General features: G+C 45.6%; 1 protein-coding gene across 1 annotated transcript in view; it reads left to right on the forward strand.

Annotated features, from left to right (window-relative positions):
- Positions 1-10,000, forward strand: part of LOC118822489 (disks large homolog 4-like) — an 89,900-nt gene that overhangs the window by 59,217 nt on the left and 20,683 nt on the right. The gene's annotated exons all lie outside the window — the stretch shown is intronic.

Raw genomic sequence — 10,000 nt, forward strand, 5'->3', positions numbered from 1 at the left:
TGAGGTGATTTGGTTGGGCCTGTGGTTCCTAAAATATCACTCTGTGAGGTGATTTGGTTGGACCTGTAGTTCCTGAGATATCACTCTGTGAGGTGATTTGGTTGGGCCTGTGGTTCCTAAAATATCACTCTGTGAGGTGATTTGGTTGGGCCTGTGGTTCCTAAAATATCACTCTGCGAGGTGATTTGGTTGGGCCTGTGGTTCCTGAGATATCACTCTGTGAGGTAATTTGGTTGGGCCTGTAGTCGCTGAGATATCGCTCTGTGAGATGATTTGGTTGGGCCTGTAGTCGCTGAGATATCACTCTGTGAGGTGATTTGGTTGGGCCTGTAGTCGCTGAGATATCACTCTGTGAGGTGATTTGGTTGGGCCTGTAGTTGCTGAGATATCACTCTGTGAGGTGATTTGGTTGGGCCTGTGGTTCCTAAAATATCACTCTGCGAGGTGGTTTGGTTGGGCCTGTAGTTGCTGAGATATCACTCTGTGAGATGATTTGGTTGGGCCTGTAGTCGCTGAGGTATCGCTCTGTGAGGTGATTTGGTTGGGCCTGTAGTTGCTGAGATATCGCTCTGTGAGGTGATTTGGTTGGGCCTGTAGTTGCTGAGATATCACTCTGTGAGGTGATTTGGTTGGGCCTGTAGATGCTGAGATATCACTCTGTGAGGTGATTTGGTTGGGCCTGTAGATGCTGAGATATCACTCTGTGAGGTGATTTGGTTGGGCCTGTAGTTGCTGAGATATCACTCTGTGAGGTGATTTGGTTGGGCCTGTAGATGCTGAGATATCATTCTGTGAGGTGATTTGGTTGGGCCTGTAGTTGCTGAGATATCACTCTGTGAGGTGATTTGGTTGGGCCTGTAGTCGCTGAGATATCACTCTGTGAGGTGATTTGGTTGGGCCTGTAGATGCTGAGATATCACTCTGTGAGGTGATTTGGTTGGGCCTGTAGTCGCTGAGATATCACTCTGTGAGGTGATTTGGTTGGGCCTGTAGATGCTGAGATATCACTCTGTGAGGTGATTTGGTTGGGCCTGTAGATGCTGAGATATCACTCTGTGAGGTGATTTGGTTGGGCCTGTAGATGCTGAGATATCACTCTGTGAGGTGGTTTGGTTGAACTTCTGGTTTCTGGAAATTCCTAAAAGAGATCCTGTTATGTGGTGATTTTGTAGGATCTGAGATCTTTCAACAAGGTGATCTTTCTCTGAGTTGGTGTGGTTGGACCTTTAGTTCTTGACAGATCATTATATGAGGTGGTTTGGTTGGACCTTTAGTTCCTGAGAGTTCTCCTTGTGTGGTAATTTTGTTGAACTTGAGAAGTTTTTCTGCAAAGTGAGGTGGTTGAGAGATATTTTTGAGGTGCTTTGGTTGGACCTTAGAGATCTTTCTACAAGGTGCTGTGGTTGGACATTTAATTTCTGAAAGAACTTTTTGTGAGGTGATTTGGTTGGACCTTTGCTTTCCTTTGGATCTTTTTGTGAGGTGATTTGGTTGGACCTTTGCTTTCTCTTGGATCTTTTTGTGAGGTGATTTGGTTGGACCTTTGCTTTCTCTTGGATCTTTTTGTGAAGTGATTTGGTTGGACCTTTGGTTTCTCAGAGAGGTGATTTGGTTGGACCTTTGGTTTCTCAGAGATCTTTTTGTGAGGTGATTTGGTTGGACCTGTTGGGTGCTGGTGTGTTGTCCTGTTTTTTTGTTTTTTTTTTCTTCTAAACTTCATGTTTAATCGCCCAGTCAGAGCCGGTTCTCGTGTTCTCTGTGCAGAGTGCTCGCTCAGCTGGGGACCCAGAGTGCTCGCTGAGTGTGGTAGTGTGCGTTCAGAGTGAGCTCAGAGTGCACACTGTGAGTGCACACCGTGAGTGCACACTCGAGGGTGCGTGCTCAGGCGTGGGAGTGCAGCGTGTGCAGCAGAGCGGTTCCACTGCACGCTCAGAGGGACGGAACCGTTCTTAGTGGCTGAAGCTTCGCTGTGGTTGTTCTTTATGGGGTGCTCTCTGCACTCGGCAAGGACAGGCAGCCCATACCCTCTTAAGAAGATGGTTCCTCAAGGGTTCTTTGTAAAGACAGTGGTTCTATGTAGAACCATGAATGCTCAAAGAACCCTTTGCATGAATGGTTCTTCAGACTGATGGAGAATGTGTTGTATATGTTTATATAACACCAAAAATGGGTTCTGCAATCGTTAAGATGTCAAGCTTATTTGCATATATATAATGTGTATACATTTATATATTTGCATATTTATAAGGTGTATGTAATGGTATAATGTATATTTGGTATTAATGTATAATATCTAATAATATTATGTATTTTTATTTACCATAAATAAATAATATTTACTGAATCACTTTATTTTGCCGTTTGTTACACATACGAGGAATCGGTCTCGGTGAGTCACTCGTATCTGACACGCTGAACAGACCAGATAACGAGTATTAATAATGAATTAATAACAAATAATAAAGAGCCGGAGGAGCCGAACAGTGAATATCTGAACATACGTAGATCTGATTAGATGGACAGTAACTGTTATATACAGTGAGTTACTGTAATGCAGTGAGGAGGTTTGATGGTCAGTGTACAGTGTGAGTGTCCGGTGTGGTTACTGAGCTGCAGCTCTGGGGAAAAAGCTGTTAGCATGTCTGGCTGTGCTGATTTTGATGGTCCTGAATCTTCTACCAGAGCAGAGTGTCTGGAAGAGGTGATGTCCAGGATGTGAGGGGTCAGCTGGAATCTAGCCGGCGTGCTTCATCACTCTGCTGTTGTAGATGTCCTGAAGATACATCCAGAGAACCTCCTCACAGTACAATTGAAACTCCTCACAATACAACCGAAACTCCTCCCAGTACAACTGAAACTCCTCCCAGTACAACTTAAACTCCTCCCAATACAACCAAAATCCCCTCCCAATACAACCGAAACTCCTCCCAATACAACCAAAATCCGTCCCAGTACAACCGAAACTCCTCCCAGTACAACCGAAACTCCTCCCAGTGCAATTGAAACTCCTCCCAATACAACCGAAACTCCTCCCAGTACAACCGAAACCCCTCCCAATACAACCAAAACTCCTCCCAGTACAACCAAAACTCCTCTCAGTACAATTGAAACTCCTCCCAATACAACCGAAACTCCTCCCAGTACAAGTGAAACTCCTCCCAATACAACCAAAACTCCTCCCAGTACAGCCCAAAACTCCTCCCAGTACAACCGAACCCCCTCCCAGTACAACAAAAACTCCTCCCAGTACAACAAAAACTCCTCCCAGTACAACGAAACTCCTCCCAATACAACCAAAACTCCTCCCAGTACAACCGAAACTCCTCCCTGCACATCCGAAACCCCTCCCAGAACAACTGAAACTCTTCAAAGTACAACCAAAACCCCTCCATATACAGCCCAAACCCCTCCCAGTACAACCGAAACCCCTCCCATACAAGCCAAACTAATCACTGATCTAAAATACTCTGCACATGTTCCATTAACAGCACTGATAAATATAGACAGTGATAAATATATAAAGCTGCTGATCAGAGCTGAACTGCAGACGTGTGAAGCGTCTCTGTCTGTTATTGTGACACTGTTATATTTGAAAGTCTATTAATATCAGTGCAGTCTAACTGTGGAGCACTGCATTTCAAACACGTCAGAACCACAGTGTGTGTGTGAGTGTGTGTGTGTGTGAGTGAGTGTGAGTGTGTGTGTGAGTGTGAGTGTGTGTGTGTGAGTGTGAGTGTGAGTGTGTGTGAGTGTGTGTGTGTGAGTGTGAGTGTGTGTGAGTGTGTGAGTGTGAGTGTGTGTGTGAGTGTGAGTGTGTGAGTGTGTGTGAGTGTGAGTGTGTGTGAGTGTGTGTGAGTGTGTGTGTGTGTGTGTGAGTGTGTGTGTGAGAGAGAGCCCCGTTAGCGTTTGTCTATTTTTAGCTGGAGTTCATGAAATGCTCTGGGTTTAGGAAACTGTCATAATGCAGACAGACACAGCAGCAGCAGCGTAACAGAGTCTGAGTTAGAGGGACAGCGTCGCTCTGTGGTCACCGAACTGCAGAATCAAGCAGCATCAAGCACAAGGGTTTCTAATAAGGTGGCCACTTAGTGGAAGCACAAGGGAGGTGTTTCTAATAAAGTGGCCAGTGAGTGGAAGCACAAGGTAGGCGTTTCTAATAAAGTGGCCAGTGAGTGGAAGCACAAGGTAGGCGTTTCTAATAAAGTGGCCAGTGAGTGGAAGCACAAGGGAGGCGTTTCTAATAAAGTGGCCAGTGAGTGGAAGCACAAGGGAGGCGTTTCTAATAAAGTGGCCAGTGAGTGGAAGCACAAGGTAGGCGTTTCTAATAAAGTGGCCAGTGAGTGGAAGCACAAGGGAGGCGTTTCTAATAAAGTGGCCAGTTAGTGGAGGTACAAGGGAAGCGTTTCTAATAAAGTGGCCAGTGAGTGGAAGCAGAAGGGAGGCGTTTCTAATAAAGTGGCCAGTTGAGTGGAAGCACAAGGTAGACGTTTCTAATAAAGTGGCCAGTGAGTGGAAGCACAAGGGAGGCGTTTCTAATAAAGTGGCCAGTGAGTGGAAGCAGAAGGGAGGCGTTTCTAATAAAGTGGCCAGTGAGTGGAAGCACAAGGTAGGCGTTTCTAATAAAGTGGCCAGTGAGTGGAAGCACAAGGGAGGCGTTTCTAATAAAGTGGCCAGTGAGTGGAAGCACAAGGTAGGCGTTTCTAATAAAGTGGCCAGTGAGTGGAAGCACAAGGGAGGCGTTTCTAATAAAGTGGCCAGTGAGTGGAAGCACAAGGGAGGCGTTTCTAATAAAGTGGCCAGTGAGTGGAAGCACAAGGTAGGCGTTTCTAATAAAGTGGCCAGTTGAGTGGAAGCACAAGGTAGACGTTTCTAATAAAGTGGCCAGTGAGTGGAAGCACAAGGGAGGCGTTTCTAATAAAGTGGCCAGTGAGTGGAAGCACAAAGTGGGTGTTTCTAATAAAGTGGCCAGTTAGTGGAGGCACAAGGTAGGCGTTTCTAATAAAGTGGCCAGTTAGTGGAGGCACAAGGGAGGTGTTTCTAATAAAGTGACCAGTTAGTGGAGGTATAATGTAGGTGTTTCTAATAAAGTGGCCAGTTAGTGGAGGTATAACGTAGGCATTTCTGATAAAGTGGCCAGTTAGTGGAGGCACAAGGTAGGTGTTTCTAATAAAGTGGCCAGTGAGTGGAAGCACAAGGGAGGCGTTTCTAATAAAGTGGCCAGTGAGTGGAAGCACAAGGGAGGCGTTTCTAATAAAGTGGCCAGTGAGTGGAAGCAGAAGGGAGGCGTTTCTAATAAAGTGGCCAGTTGAGTGGAAGCACAAGGTAGACGTTTCTAATAAAGTGGCCAGTGAGTGGAGAAGGGGCGTTTCTAATAAAGGGCCAGTAGTGGAGCACAAGTGGTGTTTCTAATAAAGTGGCCAGTTAGTGGAGGCACAAGGTAGGCATTTCTAATAAAGTGGCCAGTGAGTGGAAGCACAAGGTAGGTGTTTCTAATAAAGTGGCCAGTTAGTGGAGGTATAACGCAGGCGTTTCTGATAAAGTGGACAGACAATATTAAGTATTCTAATCAGTCTTTGATGTATATGTAATATTTTGCAGTGTATTTAATTTTCATGCAGGCAGTTGAGAATGTTTAACCTTCACTGTCATTAAGGCAGTGCAGTGGACTGGAACGTGACAGAACCCCATCGAGGGGCTCTCCTGGGGGGTCCACCCCCACACACACATACACACACACACCAGTGAGCCACGCCCCCAGCATGCTGGTGGGGGGGGTGGTCAGGGACAGGTTCACACTGCCTGATTTAACTCAGCTGGACATTAGACACCTATGAGTGGAGTCAGGGTCGTAGGAGGGGAGAGGAGGAGGGATGAAGGGATACAAGAGGACAGCACGGAGAGATGCTGCCCATCACTGTTTATACTGTCTGACAGAGAGAGAGAGAAAGAGGTCAGTAGAACTGAGGATGGAAAAAAGTCTCTCTCTCTCGCTCACTCGCTTCCTCTGGTCCAGGGTGGCATCCCTCTTCTCTGGCCCCAGGTTGCCATGGCTACTCCATGGCAACAGCTGCCAAGCCCTCCAGGGGAACCCAGTTACCCTGGCAACTAAGATTTCCATGGCGACTGTCTCAATCTCACATCACACGCAAACACATGCATGAGCCAGTGATCATGCACAAACACACACACACACAGACACACACATATACACACACATACACACACACACACACACACACACACACACACAGACACACACATATACACACACATACACACACACACACACACACACACACATACACACACACACACACACACACACACACACACACATATACACACACACACACGTGATCTCTCTCTTGAACACAGTTACATCACATTTACACTACTAACTAATGATGCCACAAATCCAGATCCATAAAACACTCTGGAGGACTTACACTAACACTGGCCACTTTATTAGAAACACCCACCGTGTACTTCACACGACTGGCCATTTTATTAGAAACACCTACCTTGTACTTCCACTGACTGGCCACTTTTATTAGAAACACCTACCTTGTACTTCCACTGACTGGCCACTTTATTAGAAACACCCTACCTTGAGCTTCCAGTAACTGGCCACTTTATTAGAAACACCCACCTTGTACCTCCACTAACTGGCCACTTTATTAGAAACACCCACCTTGTACCTCCACTATATAAGTGGATGAGTGTAGCCCTCCTCTACACCATTCACTATAAGTCCGCTTCTGACCACAGGGCTGCTGTTGTCCAGGTTTTATTTGGATGGTGGTCCGTTCTCAGCAGTGACACTGATGTGGTGCTGGTATGAGTATATCATACTGGGGCTTTTTACATACTATAGCCAAGAGGATCTCTGTGGTCAGAAACTGACTGTTGATTAAAGGCTTCAGATGACCTACAGTCTCTAAATGTAAACCCGCACGTTGAAGCTACGTTAGAGGGGTTTATGATAAAGTGTCCGACTAGTGTGCAGTTTTTTGTAGATCTTTGAGCAGAGACTCCATTTGACTCCAGGAAAGATTCTTCGACTGTTAGCAGTACGTGAGGCTGTTGCGAGGTGGCTAACTGCTTATGCTATCCAGACATGCTGTTAAACAGCAGGGGGCAGCTGTTAGCGATAATGGCTAAAAGGAGGCTTTGCTGTTAGAGCGAACGCAGGACCTGCTTTATACATTCAGGCTGAGGAAAGGAGTGCAGCATATACGGTTTGTTTCAAGGATCTAAATATATCTCAGTAATGCTACATGAAACCGAGACATACAGTTCAGATACATTAGCATATTTCCTTTTCACAGTTAGCTGGAAGTGTTGAGCTGTCCTTCGTGTGAGGCAGTGGCCCCTGTGAGCAATTCCCACTGTTCGGTAAAACAGTTTGTCATCCCGGTATTTCCAGACCTCTGTGTTCTCATTGAAATGTTATTATTCTTAATTGTATTTCAGCCTCACAATATTATTAACAGCATTTCAGGCAACCCCTGATGATGTCTTAAGCTGGTTCCTTACCTGCTAGTTAGCAAGCTGAAAGCTGTGTACTTAGCAACAACTGAAAGAAGGGCAGTGCAACATGCTTAAACCAGACAAAGCAGTGATTCAAAAATGATCTTTGTCACTGTCACATTGGAATTGCATCTCTTAGTGCTTTTCAGTGTTTATTGTTGTAACTATTTAAGCACAGCAGCTGCCTTTTACATTGTGTGAACACTTCATGAAGAATGGACCAACATAAGTGGTCAAATGGTGACACAATGACCCCAGGACTCTGCTAACATTAGGATTCTGAGAACATGGGACTTTGGGAACATAACAGCCCTGGGAACATAGAAGCCGTGGAACATAGGACTCTGGAAACATAAGACTTTGGGAACATACAGCTCTAGAAACATAGGACTCATTGAATATAGGACTTTGGGGTCATAGAGCCCTGGGACCATGGCACTCTGTTAACATAGTACTCTGGGAACATCGGACTCTGGAAATATAAGACTGGGAACACAGGACTCTGGGACCACAGGACTCTGGGAATAAAAGTCTGAGCAACATAGGACTCTGTCAACATAGGACTCTGGGAGCATAGGACGTTGGGAACATAGGAATCTGAGAATATAGAATTCTGGGAACATAGGGCCCGGAGAACATAGTCAACATAGGACTCTGGGAACACAGGACTCTGGAATACAGGTCTCTGGGAATATAGGATTCTGGGAACACAGGACTCTGGGAGTATAGGATTCTGGGAACATAGGACTTTGGGAACATAGGACTCTGGGAATATAGGATTCTGGAAACACAGGACTCTGGGAATATAAGACTGGGAACACAGGACTCTGGGAATAAAAGTCTGGGCAGCATAGGACTCTGTCAACATGGGACTCTGGGAGCATAGGAATCTGAGAATATAGAATTCTGGGAACATAGGGCTCTGAGAACATAGGACTCTGGGAACATAGTATTCTGGGAACATAGGACTCTGGAATACAGGTCTCTGGGAATATAGGATTCTGGGAACACAGGACTCTGGGAACACAGGACTCTGGAAAATATGACTCACAGAACCTAGGACTCTGGAAATATGGGACTCATAGGACATAGGACTCTGGGATCATATAACCCTGGGAATATAGTTCCCTAGAAACATAGGGTCCTGGGATTATAGGACCCTGGGAAAATAGAGCCCTGGAAACACAGGACTCTTGGAACATAGGACTCTGTTAAAATAGCCTGAGAACATACAACTCTGGGAACATAAGATCATATGAATATAGGGACTTTGGAATACAGAACTCCAGGAACATAGGTCCCTGGGGATATACAGCCATGGAAACATAGGATTCTTGGAACATAGGGCCCTGAGAACATAAAACCCTAGGAATATAGGACTCCGGGAGCATAGGACCCCGAGAACATGGGATCCTGGAAACATAGGACTCTGGGAACATAAAGCCAGGAACATAGGATATTGAGAACATGGGGCCATGAGGTCATAAGACTCTGGGAACATAGGCTTCTGGAATATTGGTCTCTGGCAGCATAGGACACTAAAAACATAGGACACTGGGAACACAGAGTCCTGGAAATATGGAGCCCTGGGAGCTTTGGATATAGGACTCTGGGAATACAGGGCCCTGGGAATATAAGAGTGGGAACATAGGACTCTGGGGCCACAGGACTCTGGAAATAAATGACTGGGCACATAGGACTCTTGGAATACAGGACTCATGGAACATAGAACTCTGTTAACATAGGACTATGGGAGCATAGGACTTTGGGAACATAGGAATCTGGGAATATATGATTCTGGGAACATAGGATTCTGGAATACAGGTCTATGGGAATATAAGATTCTGAGAACACAGGACTCTGGATCATAGGGCTTTGGGAATATAGGACTCTGGGAACATAGGACTCTGGACAATAGGACTCATAGAACATAGGATTCTGGGAACATATAACCCTGGGAATATAGAGCCCTGGAAACATAGGACTCATGGAACATAGGACCCTGAGACTATAGGACTCGTTTACCATAGGACTCTGGGAACATAGGACCCCGAGAACATAAGACCCTAGGAATATAGGACTCTTAGAGCATAGGACCCCGAGAACATGGGACCCTGGGAACATAGAGTCAGGAACTTAGGACTCTAGGAAAATAGGGCCATGAGGACATAGGACTCTGGGAACATAGGCTTCTGGAATACTGGTCTCTGGCAGCATAGGACACTAACAATATAGGACTCTGGGAACACAGAGTACTGGAAATATGAGCCCCTGGGAACATTGGACCCTAATAATATAGGACTCTGGGAATATATGGCCCTGGAAACATAGAACCCTAATAATATAGAACTCTGTTAACATATAGTGCTGGAAATATAAAGCCCTGGGAACACAGGACTCTGGGAACCCAGAGTACTGGACATATGGAGCCCTGGGAATATTGGACCCTAATAATATAGGACTCTGTGAA

The sequence above is a fragment of the Colossoma macropomum genome, unplaced genomic scaffold (assembly GCF_904425465.1).
Source record: "Colossoma macropomum unplaced genomic scaffold, Colossoma_macropomum, whole genome shotgun sequence".
Classification (NCBI taxonomy): domain Eukaryota; kingdom Metazoa; phylum Chordata; class Actinopteri; order Characiformes; family Serrasalmidae; genus Colossoma; species Colossoma macropomum.